General features: G+C 47.0%; 1 protein-coding gene across 3 annotated transcripts in view; it reads left to right on the top strand.

The window, feature by feature from the left end:
• The first annotated feature begins 1,087 nt into the window (after positions 1–1,087).
• The window catches only part of CSNK1G3 (casein kinase 1 gamma 3), a 144,058-nt gene continuing 128,327 nt past the window's right edge, over positions 1,088–16,818 (top strand). For 2 of the 3 annotated variants that reach the window (XM_069753651.1, XM_069753659.1), the window contains exon 1: positions 1,310–1,721. The gene's annotated coding sequence lies outside the window, so the exon portion shown is untranslated. Of the gene's footprint in view, positions 1,722–16,818 lie in introns of all 3 variants that reach the window. The other variant, XM_069753643.1, reaches the window with a different exon arrangement.

The raw sequence follows: 16,818 nt of genomic DNA on the forward strand, positions 1-16,818 counted from the left end.
ACACTTGGGCATTTTCTATCATATAGACCCCTCAAAATGACTTCAAATGAGATGTGGTCCCTTAAAAATAATGGTGCTGTAAAAATGAGAAATTGCTGGTCAACTTTTAACCCTTATAACTCCCTAACAAAAAAAAATGTTGGTTCTAAAATTGTGCTGATGTAAAGTAGACATGTGGGAAATGTTACTTACTAAGTATTTTGTGTAACATATCTGTGATTAAAGGGCATAAAAATTCAAAGTTGGAAAATTGCAAAATTTTCGCCAAATTTCCGTTTTTTTTCTCACAAATAAACGCAGGTAATATCAAAGAAATGTTACCACTATCATGAAGTACAGTATGTTCCGAGAAAACAATGTCAGAATCACCAGGATCCGTTGAAGTGTTCCAGAGTTATAACCTCATAAAGGGACAGTGGTCAGAATTGTAAAAGTTGGCCCGGTCATTAATGTATAAACCACCCTTAACCACATCAGGGCTGAATTGTATATTATCGCGATGCTTATTTTTTTGCTGTTAAACTTATAAAACAAAACAGAGAAGAAAAAGTTGCCGAATAAAAAACCAACTTCAGCCTGGTCACTAATCCTTCGTCCAGTCTATGCAGGGCGGACATATCCTTGGTGCCCATTTCTACCTTTGACACAGGTGCAATGTTGCATTGTTAGTAGCTCCTGCACAGGGGCCCTTTCCTTTCCGGTCTGTGTCCGCCAGTGAGCCTATGGGACGCCAATGCTAGCCTGGGCGCATGCGCACACGGCAGGCCGGTTCGGGCCCCTACAGCTCGGGTACATACAGGACTCGGCTGAGGGCAGTCTGCCGGCGAGTCTTTATGCCGGACATTAGACGCACAGTCCGCGGCGTTGCGCTGTATGAGGCTTTCCTGCAGTTGTCCGCAGGCTGCCCGCCACAGATCTGGGAAGCCGGCGCTGGCACTCGAGCTCGCAAGCTGTGACGCGGCTGGCAGTGCCATCCCTATGAGGTGACTGCCTCGCCTCATCCCATTGGCCAGCACCAGCTCTCCCGCCCTCCCTGGGGAATCCCTATGATTGACACCAGCAGCTGACCAATCTGGCAATGCGAGCTAAGTAAACCCCGCCCCACAAGGAGGCGGAACCGTGCGAACCCCCAGACCAGAGACACTAACGTGTGTTCCCAGTAGTAGGTGATGTGACCACGCCCCGGTCTCGCCACTGTCTGGAGGATGAGGGCGTGGAAACCTCGGGATGCCGCCACGTGATTGGTCAGCGCTCTCGAGCAGTAGGCGGGGTTTCCGCGCTGTCCGTTTTCCCCAGCGCTGCCAGTGCCGCCCCCTGGTGGTACCGCGAGTGAAGGGAGGGGTCGCGGTGACTTCGCTGCCTGTTCTTCCAGGCCGGAGTGCGGGGAATGGGCTGAGCGCGGCCCTGCGAGTCCGGAGCCCTGTGTTGTCGCGGAAGAGGCGGGCCCGCTTCCAGGGGTGGTTTCCGCTGCGCGTCCCCTCTGACACGGAACATTTCCCTCCAGTGTGTGAGGTCCCTCCTCCTCCTCTGGCCATCTTTATTACATTCATTACCGCAAAGGAAGAGCGAGCCGGCCCTGCCTCTCACCGACGGAGCGACGAGCATCCGCGCCCTCCACAGCAACCGTTACCCGGGGGACGGACGGCGGCGGCGGACTCTACGTCATCGGGAGCCCGGGACATGGTCTGCTGGCATCGGGACGTGTGACCGCGCAGAGCCTGGTGGGTGACGGTGTCAGGGAGCGACCCCCGTGTGGGGGCAGGGCACATGGCTGCGATGTCTGTGTGCCGGGGTGACGTCACGGCCCGCATTGTTGTGGTGTCAGCGCACATCCGGGACCTGCTGGGTGTAGGGCTACCCTAGAGGGTTAATAAAGGGAGCCATTGTCCGCTCTGCAGGCAGGATGTGATGTGGGGACATTGGGGTAATCCTCATTCATTCACATCCCTGGTGTCTGCAGCGTCAGTCCAGTGGGCGGAGCTACTAGTGATTGACAGTCGGACCGCCCACTGGACTCCTACATAGAAGCACCAGGGGATACACTACCAGTCACAAGCCGATTTATGGTTCTGCTTCTCTGGACCCCGCTGTCCACAGATCGGAGCACGGGGTGACGGGCGCTGTGCCCCCCACGTGACCCAGGTTTCCTGGTGAGGCCCTTATTGTTGGAGCCATAACCTTCTGCAGTGCCCCGATGTTACCAGGAGACCAGGGTGGCGTCACTGAGCCAAACACAGGACCAATATCACAGTGTCATTTCTAATTCTCCATTATTTATCATCCGCAGATATAAAGCTAGTTTCTATAGTGAATGTGAACTCGGGTATTGAGCACATAACGTTTGTGAGATGCCCGCGGCTGTCACACGACCCTGCACCCCGTAACCCAGCTCTAAAGAGAACCTGCGCAGGGCCAGAAGGAGGCATTGTTTGCTCCTCTGAATCCTCCTTCTCCACAGATTTTGGCCTATTTGTATAATGCTATTCTTCGTTGTCTTTCCCCAGGGGTGCTGCTCACAGGGCAATAGCACATGGCACCCTAAAGACACCCCTAGAGAATTGTGAGCCATGCCCCATGGGTGAAGACCACAAAGCGCCCATATCTCTGACATTGTATGATGGATGTTAAAAGCAAACGTACAGGGGAGCAGCAGGAATAAGAGTGAACACTGCCCAATATTGACCCGGTGACCAGGCCAAGAGGCGGCTGTACTGTGCGTGTGATCCATACTCTGCGGATCTGTCCATTCAGTTCTATGGGAGCTCTGAAAACTGTCAGATTAATGAGAGCGAACTGTAGGCAGCATGAATGGCCCCCGGCTGTCGGATCGGAGCCAGGGACGCTCCTGGAGAAAACCTACTGACGATCCGGCCAGGTACCACAACCAGAGACCAGCGCAGATGACTGATGGCCGTTCTCTAGCATGTACACGGGGAACAACCTGTCAGTATTTGCCGAAATGTTTCCCCTAAACAAACACAAGTCACTTAGGACCGGACAGGATCATTATCTGAGAGCTACAGTGGTTATGGAATTCCAGAAAACCCCTTCATAAAGGGCCTATCACCACGTCAGAAGTGGCCACAGTTTGTTCCTCTTGCTCCTCTGAGTAGTCCATAACTTTTTATTTTTTTCCAATTGGCCTCTACTTTTCCAGATAGATGAGCCTTTTAATCTGTTATTTACCAAGAAGGCATTGCTCACGGGATAATAAATGCTATGTATCCAGAGACGTAACGGCGATCTGCAGGTAAATAGCATTTAACTCATGCCTGGAAGGCTTACTGGAGCAGCGGCTTCAGGGAGAAAATGAAGTTCTATCTTCCCTGCAGCCGCTGGCTTCCATAGTGGTGCAGGGAGCTGTTACCACTCGCTCTACGGTGAGCGGCTCTGTGATCTCTCCCCGGCACTGTGGCAGCCTCTGCAGAACAGGCTGCTAATCGAAATGTCGGGGGCTGATCACGTGCTGACTCCATAGAGAGTGGGGACAGTCACAGCTCACGTCTCCACACACATTATTGTGACCGATTATTAAAAAAAACAAAAGTTAATTTTCTCCCTGTAGCCGCCTTCTAAACAGGATATATACGCTATTTACCTGCAAGTTGCCCCTATTCTCCAGGTAATTAGGATGCCTTGAAATGACAAGTTCCATTTAAATATAATATAGGAGGAATAAAATGTTGGCAAAACTGTCCACTATTGACCCGGTGACAGGTCCTCTTTACACTAGGAGACTCATTATCTTCATGTGTAATATAATCAGAAACATACAAAGTGATAGACTTGCAACTTATTTTTGGATAAGGACGAATCCGAGCCTGGCTGCCCAATAGGTGCCAGGTATGTGTTCTCTATAACGCCAGAGTCCGGCTCCATCCCCAGCCTGCCTTCCCAGCTCTTCTAGAGGTGACTGACAGGTCTCTCCCCTAGCGTGACCTCTCACCTCCAGCAGCACTGATGGAGCCGGAATACTCCACCTATGGTCCCCAGGCTGCAGTTGTGGAGCTAAGCTTTGTTTCGTGCTTCCCATAGTGTGGGAAGCATGGATCTGGTGACAGGTTCCCTGTTTGTACCGTTTCCATACTCAAGGACATGCAGATAGGGAATTTAGATTGTGAGCCCCAATGGGGACAGTGATGTCTGTAAAGCGCTGCAGAATATGATGTTGCTATATAAGCAAAGCATCATTTAAAATTGGAGATGTCACTGTATCTGGTGTGCAGGGAGGCCTTGTATTTTGAGAGTCCGCACCCTGCTGTCGATATCTAGTACATGTAGGGGGATAATGAAGAGCCGGCTGCAGTCCATCAGTTATAGTAGCGTGCGTGCCGTAGAAGCAGTTATGGTAATTAGAATATGATACCCGACTCCCTAAAGTAATGGTTAATATGTAGCACGGGAGCCATAAAACTTAGCCATTACTATCATAAATTGAAATTTCTCACAGAAAAAGCAAAAACACCAATAAAATCAAAACCTTATGACAAAATAATGACCATGGACAAAGTGCCCACTGTGACAACCGTGCAGAATAAAATAAATTTGCTAGATCTCACCTGTTCCTGTGGAGATCAAGGACCACTCTGGAGCCAATGGGGGATATCTGATCCCTATTATCCCCCGTCATGCCCCATGCGAGTGGCTCCTGCCCTAAGAAGGGCAGTACCCGAGTGTAACCTAATGATGATGAACCCCAAAGTCCTTGCGCCTTTTGGCCCCTTCTCTTGGGCCTAATCAGGGGAGAGTGTATTGTGGGGGAAATATTTAAGAGAAAATTGAGTGGTGCAGTGTCACTCTAGACTCAAAGGGGTAGATGTGTCTCGCCTTGCAATGTCCCTGATGGCAAGGAGGCTGTGTGTCGGAGGCTGTGTCGGAGGCTGTGTGTGTTGGAGGACCCACCGCCTACTTGTTATCAGGCACATTGCTAGGCCAGACCTGAGAGATCTATCCAATCTTTTATTCTGCCGTGGGCACTCTCCTTATTCATTGTCATTATTTTGTCGTCCGTTTTTGATTTGATTGGTGTTTTGTCTTTCTGTGAGCAATGTTTAATTTCTGATAGTAAAACATATGCTGTACCACAATCCTCCCGGTGTCCATCTAGGCTTCGTTTACATGTAAAGTGATTAATATGTGGTCTTTAGTATCACAGGCCTTGATGGGTAAGCAATGACCAATTTTGGCATTCCAATGACTTTTGAGACCACCTATTCGGAGTGGAGAATTGGTCATTCATTCATCAAAATGAATGGGACAGAAAAAACCAGGTCTGTGTGATCCTTTTGCGCCACTGTACAGTGAGCACACATGTGAGACCACCTATCTGCTGAGAACAGAGCTCCTCTTCCGCACAGGTTAGATGAGATGCTTAGTCCCCATTTATCATATTTGCCTCATTCCCATAGCTACTGGGGTATGCCTGCTACCTCTTCCTAGATTGATGTGGCTGTACCCTTGGAGCAGGTCGCGGTCATGAATTACTTGTGTATTTAGCCTTAATTGGAATGGAGCCTTAAGGAGAATAAATCTACCGCTGGTAGACATGTAAGGATCGTTCATGGTTGGACCATGTAGGTGATCATCTTGGACAATGAAGGTCTCAGTTGCAGCAATACACTTCTATCCGATCTCTGACCTAGTCTCCGTGTGTAATGACGCACATCTGTCGTTACGGAATGACTACAGGCATCGGTGGTACACTTTTTGACAGGTATGTGCCATCAGTCGGCATGGATCAGTCTCGTTCATGTGATGGTGGTTGGCAGAAAATGACCTCTTTGGCCATCTGAATTCTCAAGTTTATGGCCAGCTTTGCCATCTAGTTTTTTCTTATGTTTTCGGGATATTTGTGGAGGAACCAGCAGTGATGAGTGTCGCTGAGATCTGTATGTCTTATGAGTGTACATAACGTGAGCTTTATTTGTAGGTGTTTGGTAAAGGCAATTGTTAGTTTCTCCTGGTAGTCGTCAATGTTTATTCCTCGTCCTGGAGAGGTAGGTAGCCGGCGTCCCGCTATCCACCCCTGACTTTAGAGGTGTTTGGTGTGTATAACCCCTTGTGTTCAGCGACTCAGACTTCTGGTAATATGGAAGGAACATTTCCCTTACGTTCAGAGGATCTGTTTATTCCTGGCTATTGATTTTTCCCTTTCAGAATCTGAGCCGTGCGGTAATAGACGGCTGAGGCCGGGTGCTTTATTGGGCGTTTGTTTATGCATTGAAAGGAATATGGTTTGTGAATTCTATAAATTGTTAATTGTAATTATTGTCTCAGAACTGCAATAGAAATGACCAAGTCTTGGAAGAGGAGCAGCTGTCAATATCTGCCTGGCGGCCGATGCTTTAGGGTATGTGCACACGTTGCGGTTTTTACTGAGGATCCGCAGCAGTTTTCCATGCGGTGTACAGTACCATGTAAATCTATGGAAAATAAAAAGTGCTGTGCCCATGCTGCGGAAAAAACCGTGCGGAAACGCAGCGGTTTATTTTCCGCAGCATGTCAATTCTTTGTGCGGAATCCACAGTGGTTTTACCCGGGGACTTCGGCATCGTTGGTCGCTGGAGAGCTGTCTGTGTGACAGCTCTCCAGCGACCATACAGCGACGCTGCAGTGATCAACATCGTTGTCTAGATCGCTGCAGCGGCGCTTAATGTGACGGTACCTAAGGGCTCCTTTCCACTTGCGAGATAAACGTCCGTGTCTCGCATGTGAAAACCCAGCTCTGGCGCCGGCACTTGGGAGCAGAGCGGGCAGCTCCATGTGTTGCTATGCAGCCGCACGCTCCGCTCTGGAGTGCCGGCGCCAGAGCTTGGTTTTCACATGCGAGACACGGACGTATATCTCTCAAGTAGAAAGGAGCCCTTCAGGCTATGTTCACACATTGTTTTTTTTTTTCCATTGTGTTTTTTTGTTTCAAAAGTTTAGCTGCGTTTTACAGTACCAGCGAAGTCTGAGATTTCAGTTTCAGAAATCTCATGCACACAGCTTGTTTTTTTTTCTCGAATACATGTCACTACTTTCAGTGTTTTTTTTCACTCATTGTAAGCAATGGGTGGTGCAAAAAACTATGCAAAAACGCAGATTTTTTTTTGTGTGCCAGTTTGTCGCTTGTCTGTTTTGTTCTGGCAGCTTCTGTGGCCCACTTGAGATGACGCGGGTGATTGTAGGGCAGTTCTGTCGTACAGTTGTAGTATAGGACCCCTATAAACGCCCTTGGCAGTTATCAGTGGTAAGTAATACATCACGCACTAAAGTGAACATTTTCCGTTATTTAGTCAGTGTTGGGGCTCACGCAAATGGCCATATTTGTCCTACTGAGAAGGTGGTCACTAATGTTCTTCTATGGTGATTTGCATGGTTGAGTGCTTCTATCAGTCGATTTAGGAGAGATGTCCAGATTGCTTGACTTCTAGTCTACGTGCTTGAGATTGATTTATGGCAGATCTCATGTTAGAATGCCAAGAGGAAAACAATGGCTTACTTTACAAAGAAGTACCGTAATAAAAACTCTTCCTGTGACTGTCCATAAACTGCTGAAGTGCCATAACCTAGAATTGCTGCAGACATAGGCCATGAGTGAGTGTTTTGCTCGTTCATCAGTTGATCGGTAGCCTGTTTACACTGAAAATATCTCTCGCTTCATGATATTTCAGTGTAAGTGGACCTTTAAAAAAACAAACAAGCTGAGATTTACCGTAATTATCTTCTCCTGTATCTATACTGCTGCCCCAGGCTGTGATGTTTGGCTGCAGCGGTAATAGCATGTTAGCTATGTTGCAGCCGCTGTACCGATGTAGGCTGCCTGAGCCGCTAAATTTAGTGATTAGCTGCATAGGTGAAATCTTGTCGACAACACTGCAGCCAAACGGCTTGCTTCAGCAGCAGCAGCAGCGATAAAGCTCTGGACCTGGGGAACTGTGTGTGTTTGTGTTTGTGTGTGTGTGTGTGTTTGTGTGTGTGTGTGTTTGTGTGTGTGTGTGTGTTTGTGTGTGTGTGTGTGTCTGTGTGTTTGTCTGTGTGGGTGTGTGTTTTCACATGAGACATCCCCTTTTTCTTCATGACCGCTTTGTATGAATTTGGAATCTCAAGATTCTACCTTGATCCGTACATGTCTGATGAGCTGGTGTCTGGCCTACTCAGATTCTGAGAATGAAGTAGCCAAGGTTCCCAGATATGTTGTTTGTCTATGGAGAACAAGGCCACTAAGAAAAAAACAAAAAAAAAACTTGTTACCCAGTTCCATCGCTCCAGAAGGCGCGACAAGACACATATTCTAGCTTCCTAATTTTGAAAATGAAGTAATGTACGTATTGGTGGTTCTTTATGCATCCAGTGAAGGCCGCCATGCGAGCACCTGAATCCGGCCCGGGTGCCCATTACCTTTGCATTGATTGTATACTTGGTTGCTCTGCCCATAAACGCTGGAGCAGTGATGACTCCCCTAATTACAGTATTGTGCTGGGCTCCGCACCTCTTGGCTCTATTATGAGTTATTTAACCCGCTAATCGTACTGGGCACTGTCTTACTGCCTGTTTCTTGTTTGGGGTTTTTCCCCCATGCGTCCGTTATGAGTGATCGCTTGTAGGTCACTATGTTATTGTGCAGTTAGCTACTGTTTTCCTCTCTTTTGCATGCACTTTTCCATCAGTTTGGTGGCTCAGGGCAGTCAGTATTTGTGTCCAGGTTTTGGGTATGTCCCCATTTTGACCTCATGAGCCAGGGGATAGGTTTTCCCTTTACATTGTTTTGCAGGCATATGATTGTATACTATAACACTATATGTTTAGGGTATGTTCACACGTTCAGGATTTCCATCCTTTTTTTTTCCTGACTGTTTTTTAAAAAACTGCAGCTCTTGGCAGAAAACGCAGGTCCTTTTTTTGGTCCTTTTTTGGTCCGTTTTTGATGCGTTTTTTGATGCGTTTTTTGATGCGTTTTTTTGATGCAGTTTTCTAGCCAGAGTCTGTGTGTTTTCTAGGAATTTTTTTAGGGTTAAAATGGCTGAAAATACCCTAACCCTACCCCTAACCCTACCCCTAACCCTACCCCTAACCCTACCCCTAACCCTACCCCTAACCCTACCCCTAACCCTACCCCTAACCCTACCCCTAACCCTACCCCTAACCCTACCCCTACCCCTACCCCTAACCCTACCCCTAACCCTACCCCTAACCCTACCCCTAACCCTAACCCTACCCCTACCCCTAACCCTACCCCTAACCCTACCCCTACCCCTATTCTAACCTTAGTGAAAAAAAAAAAAAAAAAAATTCTTTATTTTTTTTATTGTCCCTACCTATGGGGGTGACAAAGGGGGGGGGGGGTGTCATTTACTATTTTTTTATTTTGATCACTGAGATAGGTTATATCTCAGTGATCAAAATGCACTTTGGAACGAATCTGCCGGCCGGCAGATTCGGCGGGCGCACTGCGCATGCGCCCGCCATTTTGCAAGATGGCGGCGCCCAGGGAGAAGACGGCCGGACGGACACCGGGACGCCGGGTGAGTATAAGGGGGGGAGATTAGGGCACGGGGGGGGCATCAGAGCACTGGGGGGGGGCATCGGAGCACTGGGGGGGGGCATCGGAGCACGGGGGGGCGGGATCCGAACACGGGGGGGGGCAGCCACACTCCGCCCACGCACTTCCGCCCGCTCCCCGCACTTCCTGCTGCAGCGGTTCTGCACATCAAACCGCAGTAAAACCCGCAGATATATTTTTGATCTGCGGGTTTTACTGCGGTTTGGACCTCACAATGGAGGTCTATGGGTGCAGAACCGCTGCGGCTCCGGAAAAAGAATTGACATGCTCCTTCTTTTTTCCGGGAGCTATTCAGCGCGTCTTTTTTTTTACAATTTCCGGACCATGTGCACAGTGTGTCCTGTTTTCCATAGGGTACAGTGTACTGTACCCTGCATGGAAAACAGCTGCGGAACCGCAGCGGCAAAACCGCCGCGGTTCCGCGGTTAAAAACGCACTGTGTGAACATGGCCTTATAATAACGGAGTGACTATGTTGTTTATATTCATTGTTTTTAATTATGTTTTAAATTTTCTTTGTGTGGTTTGCCAATAAAATTCTTGTTACTTTATATGAGTTATTGTTGTTTCATATGTCCGTGGTGTGCATATATATATATATATATAGTGGCTCCTTTTTCTCTTTTTTTTTCTGGTTGTACATTGGCCACTTTTTGCACCCCGGCTGACACCTATTTTATACAATTTATTAGTTGTGCGCTTGGTGTTTTTTGGTTTCGGGCTCCGCAGAGGGATCTCCTTGCAGATATGGATCACATAACTCGGATGAGAGATTTCTAGCGTTGTACACGTTTTGTTATGTCACATGGACTGGACAAATCTCATGAGCCTGGTAGACAAGCTACTCAAAATGATTGGCTAGCTAGCAACACTTTGGACTTAGAAGTTGAATATTGGCTCCCGAAGTGGTTTGTCTGTCTGTGAAAGTCTGAGGTAATTTATCATTGCTTTGTTCAGCTTCAGGGATCCGCTCATTGTGGAAAGTAAAGACCTTTTACTGACTGTTGTCTTCGCCGAGCCGATTGTTCACTAAATGTCACACCTAATGCCAAGATGAGGCTGCCGCTTTTTCCAAGTACAGCTCTGTCATATAACTGGTCACTTTCCCTGCCTTTTCTCCACAGTTTACCACACGGAGATGGCGTTAGTAACCCTGGCTGTGGTAAGCATCGAACTTCATCTATGTGTAGGCCTCATCCATAGTAACCAGTCACAGTTAGGACCTCGGCTACAGTGGGGGAAATAAGCATTTGTTACACTGCCAATTTTTATATGTTTTCCCACCTACTGAGAATGGAGAGGTCTGTAATTTTTATCGTTGGTGCGCTTTAACTATGCAAGACAGAATCTAAAAGAAACAAATCCAGAAAATCACATTGTATGATTTTAAATAATTAAATTGTATTTTATTGCATAAAACCAGTATTTTTACCTACAGTACCAGCAAGAATTCTGGCTCTCACGGACCTGTTGGTTTTTATTTAAGAAGCCCTCCTGCTCTGCACTCACCTGTATTAAATGAACCTGCTTGAACTCGTTACCTGTATAAAAGACACCTGTCTACACATTCAATCAATGACACTCCAACCTCTCCACCATGGTCAAGATCAAAGTGCTGTCTAAGGACACCAGGGACAAAATTGTAGACCTGCACAAGGCTGGGATGGGCTACAGGACAATAGGCAAGCAGCCTGGTGAGAAGGCAACAACTGTTGGCACAATTATTAGAAAGTGGAAGAAACACAAGATGAGTATCATTCTTCTCAGTCTGGGGCTCCATGCAAGATCTCGCCTCTTGGGGTAAGGATGATTCTAAGAAAGGTCAGGAATCTGCCCAGAACTATGCGTGAGGACCTGGTCAATGACCTGAAGAGAGCTTGGGGCAACAGTCTCAAACATTCCAGTTAGTAACGCAATATGCTGGCATGGATTAAAATCTTGTAGGACGTGCAAGGTCCCCTGCTCCCGCCAGCACATGTCCAGTTTGAAGTTCACCAATGGCAATCTGGATGATGCAGAGGAGGCTTGCGAGAAGGTTATGTGGTTAGATGAGCCCAAAATAGAGCTTTTTGCTATCAACTCCACTCGACGTGTTTCGGTGGAAGAAGATGGAGGAGTACAACCCAAAGGACACCCAACCCAACCGTGATACATGGTGGTGGAAAAAAAATCATACTTTGGGGCTGCTTTTACGTAAAGGGTACAGGATTAGGGATTATAGAACATCTTCGGATAACACCATGTCCGAATAGCTATAACGCTTGCCGAATAGCTGCATCGTGAATCCGGATACCTGGAGCGCTCCCAATAATCAGCTGTTCAGCGCCGCAGCTGCATGTGTCGTGGCTGTGTGACAGTCACAACGTGTGCATGGAGAGCCTGTTTGTTGGGTGCTCCATGCATGTGTTGTGACTGTCACACAGACGTGACACATGCAGCTGCTGTTCCGAACAGCTGATTATTGGGAGCGCTCCAGTTAACCGGATTCACGATGCAGCTATTCGGATAAGGAGTTATCAGAAGCTATTTGCTCATCCCTAGACAGGATGACTTCACCGCGTTAAAGGGAGGATGGATGGGGTCATGTATCACAAGATTTTGGCCAACAACCTCCTTTCCTCAGTAAGAGTATTAAAGATGGATCGTGGCTGGGTCTTCCAGCATGACAATGACTCAAAACACACAGCAAGGGCAACTAAGGAGTGGCTCCGTAAGAAGCATTTCCAGGTCCTGGATTGTCCTAGCCAGTCTACAGACCTTTGGAGGGAGTTGAAACTCAATGTTGCCCAGTGATAGCGCTGAAACCTGAAAGATCTGGAGAAGATCTGTATGGAGGAGTGGGCCAAAATCCCTGCTATAGTGTGTGTGTGTAAACTTGGTCAAGAACTACAGGAAACGTCTGGCCTCTGTAATTGCAAACAAAGGTTTCTGTACCAAATATTATTTTCTGTTGACTCAAATACGGTACTTAATTTCATATAATAAAATGCAAATTAATTAGGTAAAAATCATGCAAAGTCCTGGAAGCAGAGGTAGGTGCTGTGGGAGGCCAGGAGGAAGTCCGAGAGAGCGACTACCACTGGTCCGCTCATCCCTAATGCTGACATGGCTCCCATTACTGAGGTCCTGCTTCTAATATGGTAGTGACTACAGCTTAGAAATAGTCAAATATTACCATGTAATGAACTGTACCTTGGCATGAATGCCACCAATACAACCATTTTCACATTACCAGGTTAGACCCCTTTTGTTTACGAACTTTGTTCAGATCGGGTAAGCTAAGTTTATTGACATGACCCTTGACGTTAAATCAATTGGCACAGTATCCTGGATCCATGCGAAACCGACAGTATTCAGCCAGATCTGACAATGTCAGACTGTATAAGGACAGGGGGAATGATAAGACCTAGTTGTCATTTTATTCCTACGTTTATCTCTGACGTTGCTGAAGATCCTAAAAAAAGATGCTGCAGAAATGTTGGGAAAATCAAGTAATTACTAAATCAGACATTCAGAGGGGTTGTCCAGTATTAGGACATCCCCGTCTCATTCTGAATATTTGTTGCCTTATAATAGAACACTCGCCTCCCATGCTCACTGCCATTCCAGCGGTGTTAGCACTTGAGTTCCCATGGATCACGTGAGGTTGTTGGATCACGTGAGCCCTCTGCCCAGGCGGCGCTGGTGTCTCTGTCCCTGCCTTTTGGATGTATAAGTACTCAACCTGAAGTGAGAGCTGCCGCTAAACACTCTCTTCCTGTTTATTACGTAAACGTCCGAAATGGGGAGACGGTAAGTGCATTTCTGATTGGGCGGAGGGCTGATGTGACATAACAAGCTCATGTGAGTGACGGCACTCCTGGAATGGCGCCGGGATGGGAGTATTAGTGTTTTTTACATTCAGAATGAGAAGATGGTTGTCCTTGTAGTGCACAACCCCTTTAAGGAAGGTTGGAAGACTAAAGCAGACATGTTTAATAGAAAAGAACAGTGTCTATACTGTTTGCTCTGACAGACTGGTTTAGGTACCGCTATGCAGCTAAACCACTGCGGCCTCCATGATTTTTTTTTTTAATTTTTAAATTTTTTTCTTCTTCTTAACAAGACATTGACTGCTGGAAGCTATTGGGATTTACAAGATGACTGGAGCAGGTTTTTGCCACTACAAACGCGCTGGTCAACCCTATTTAGGCCTCTTTCACACATCAGTTTTTTAGAATCAGTCACAATCCGTCAGTGTTGAAAAGACGGATCCTGTGCAGATTGTAAAAAAACTGATTCTCTGGATCCGTGTTTTTTTTTTTTTTTTCTTCTTACAGATCCATCAAAGCAGGTGCTGCCTGAATATTTGGGCACAAAACTTTTCCTTCCTTCCTTTCCTTTTTCCTTTTTCCTTTCCTTTCCTTTCCACAATTTAATGGATGAAACGGAAGGCAATCCGTCGCTAATACAAGTCTATGAGGAAAAAAAATGGAACCAGCGCCAACATTTGCTGGATCTGTTTTTTTTCACAAAACGACAGACTTGGACGGAAACAAGAAGACTGAAGTGTGAAAGAGGCCTTTAGGCTGGGTTCACACGTTCTGGTGTACAACTGCAGTGTTTATTTTTTTCTTTTTTTTCTCTCCCAGGGACGTTCCAATATTTTGACACTTGCTGTGGTTTTCCTAAAATCATGTAAAGGAGGGGAGACAAAATAATTTATATATTTTTTTTTTTTCTGTTCCTATAAATTGCCTGAGAAAATGCTGTGGCTTTTATGCATCATTCTTAAAATCCCCTTTGCTGCATTTTGGAAGTCTTGACAAAAAAGGAAAGCTTAAGAAGCTGAGTTGCTCCATATGTGAAATCGGTGGGATAAAACTGAGAAATAGAGACTCAAGGAGCCACTTGCCTGGTAAAATTGGGCAAATTACAAGCACAACACTGCATAGGGCGAATGGTAGGACATGGCTGCTGCTTTACCTGCTGAACCTAACCAGTCAGGCACAGAACTTTAGGGGGGGTTGAATGAAAAGCGCATTTCGTAGTTTTTCTTACTCTTTCTTTCATCAGGTAAAGAAGTTGGAACAACTCTGAAATGTGGTGTCCATAACATTAGCCTCTTTCTAATCTCTTGGTCTCCCTGCTTCCTCTGCGGGGCTGTGGAGCCAGTGTCCATTTTGGTGGACTTGGTATAAAATGGACGGACTCCAACTCCTAAAATATATAATGCATTGGATTCAGTACAGGAAATTTATGAAATATCCTATAATTGTCTGTTCTATTTCTGGTCTATGTATTTAGTTGAGCTGAATCTGTGCTGCACTTTATGTACAGGCTCCATAGTGACCAGTGCTGTGGGGTCGGAAGTCAAGGAAATTAAGGAGTCGCTGAGTCGGTGGTTTGGCTTACCGTCTCCACAGCCCTGTTGAGGTACCTTCGCACTAAATGACGCTGCAGCGATCCAGACAACGATCCGGATCGCTGCAGCGTCGCTGTTTGGTCGCTGGGGAGCTGTCACACAGACCGCTCTCCAGCGACCAACGATGCCGGTAACCAGGGTAAACATCGGGTTACTAAGCGCAGGGCCGCGCTTAGTAACCCGATGTTTACCCTGGATACCATCCTAAAAGTAAAAAAAAACAAACGCTTCATACTTACCTTCTGCTGTCTGTCCCCGGCGCTCTGCTTCTCTGTACTGGCTGTGAGCACAGCGGCCGGAAAGCAGAGCGGTGACGTCACCGCTGTGCTTTCCGGCCGCTGTGCTCAGTGAGTGCAGGAAAGCAGAGCGCCGGAGGACAGACAGCTGAAGGTAAGTATGAAGCGTTTGTTTTTTTTTACTTTTAGGATGGTATCCAGGGTAAACATCGGGTTACTAAGCGCGGCCCTGCGCTTAGTAACCCGATGTTTACCCTGGTTACCAGCGAAGACATCACTGAATCGGTGTCACACACGCCGATTCAGCGATGTCAGCGGGAGAGCCAGCGACCAAAGAAAGGTCTGGCCCTCTAGCCCCGACCAACGACATCACAGCAGGATTCTGATCGCTGCTGCGTGTCAAACTAAACGATATCGCTAGCCAGGACGCTGCAACGTCACGGATCGCTAGCGATATCGTTTAGTGTGAAGGTACCTTTACTCTGGACTCCGCAGCACTCACAAACACGTTTTCCATATTTTTATTTATTTTCAAACAGGGCGACAAGTGCCAAAGTGATCGTTCACATGATCAGTTATTAAACATTCCCTTGTGTAAGTGGGCTGCATGTCTCTTGTAATAGAAACGTATGGAGGAAGCCGGGATTGGGTTGGGAGCTTATTATTAAAAAACCTAACAATGTATCAAATGCTGGATGATTTATTGGGTTACATTCTCACAATGAGTTTTTGATGTTGCAGATTTTTGAAAAAATCAAGTAGCCTCTTTTATTGGGTGCAGAAAATCTGCAACATCACAAACTCACCAAAAACTCATTGTCGGAACTCGGCCTCATACCATCAACCTGTGCAGTTTGTCTGCTGGTGTAAGGCCATGTTCACACCATCCTTTTTTTCATGCGGAATCGCCGCGATTTTCCCGCTGCGGGTCCGCAGCTGTTTTCCATGCAGGGTACATTACAATGTACCCTATGGAAAACAGGAACTGCTGTGCCCACATTGTGGAAAATCGCGAAAAAAGCCGCGCTGAATAGCCGCGGTAAAAAAGAAGTACCATGTCACTTCTTTTTGTGGAACTGCAGCGGTTCTGCACCCATAGACCTCCATTGTGAGGTCAAACCCGCAGTAAAACCCGCAGATGAAAAAAATATCTGCGGGTTTTCTGCGGTTTGTGGTGCAGAACCGCTGCAGTGTGGCTGCCCCCCCGTTCCCCAATCCCACCCCCCCGTGCTCCGATGCCACCCCCCCATGCTCCGACGCCCCCCCCCGTGCCCTCATCTCCCCCCCTTATACTTACCCGGCCTCCCGGTGTCCGTCCGGCCGTCTTCTCCCTGGGCGCCGCCATCTTGCAAAATGGCGGGCGCATGCGCAGTGCCAAAGTGCATTTTGATCACTGAGATAGGTTATATCTCAGTGATCAAAATAAAAAAAATGGTAAATGACCCCCCCCCCCTTTGTCACCCCCATAGGAAGGGACAATAAAAAAATTAAGAATTTTTTTTTTCCACTAAGGTTAGAATAGGGGTAGGGGTAGGGGTAGGGTTAGGGTATTTTCAGCCATTTTAACCCTAAAAAAACTTCCTAGAAAACACACAGACTCTGCATAGAAAACTGCATCAAAAAACGCACCAAAAA

The sequence above is a fragment of the Ranitomeya imitator genome, chromosome 1 (assembly GCF_032444005.1).
Source record: "Ranitomeya imitator isolate aRanImi1 chromosome 1, aRanImi1.pri, whole genome shotgun sequence".
In the NCBI taxonomy this organism is placed as follows: domain Eukaryota; kingdom Metazoa; phylum Chordata; class Amphibia; order Anura; family Dendrobatidae; genus Ranitomeya; species Ranitomeya imitator.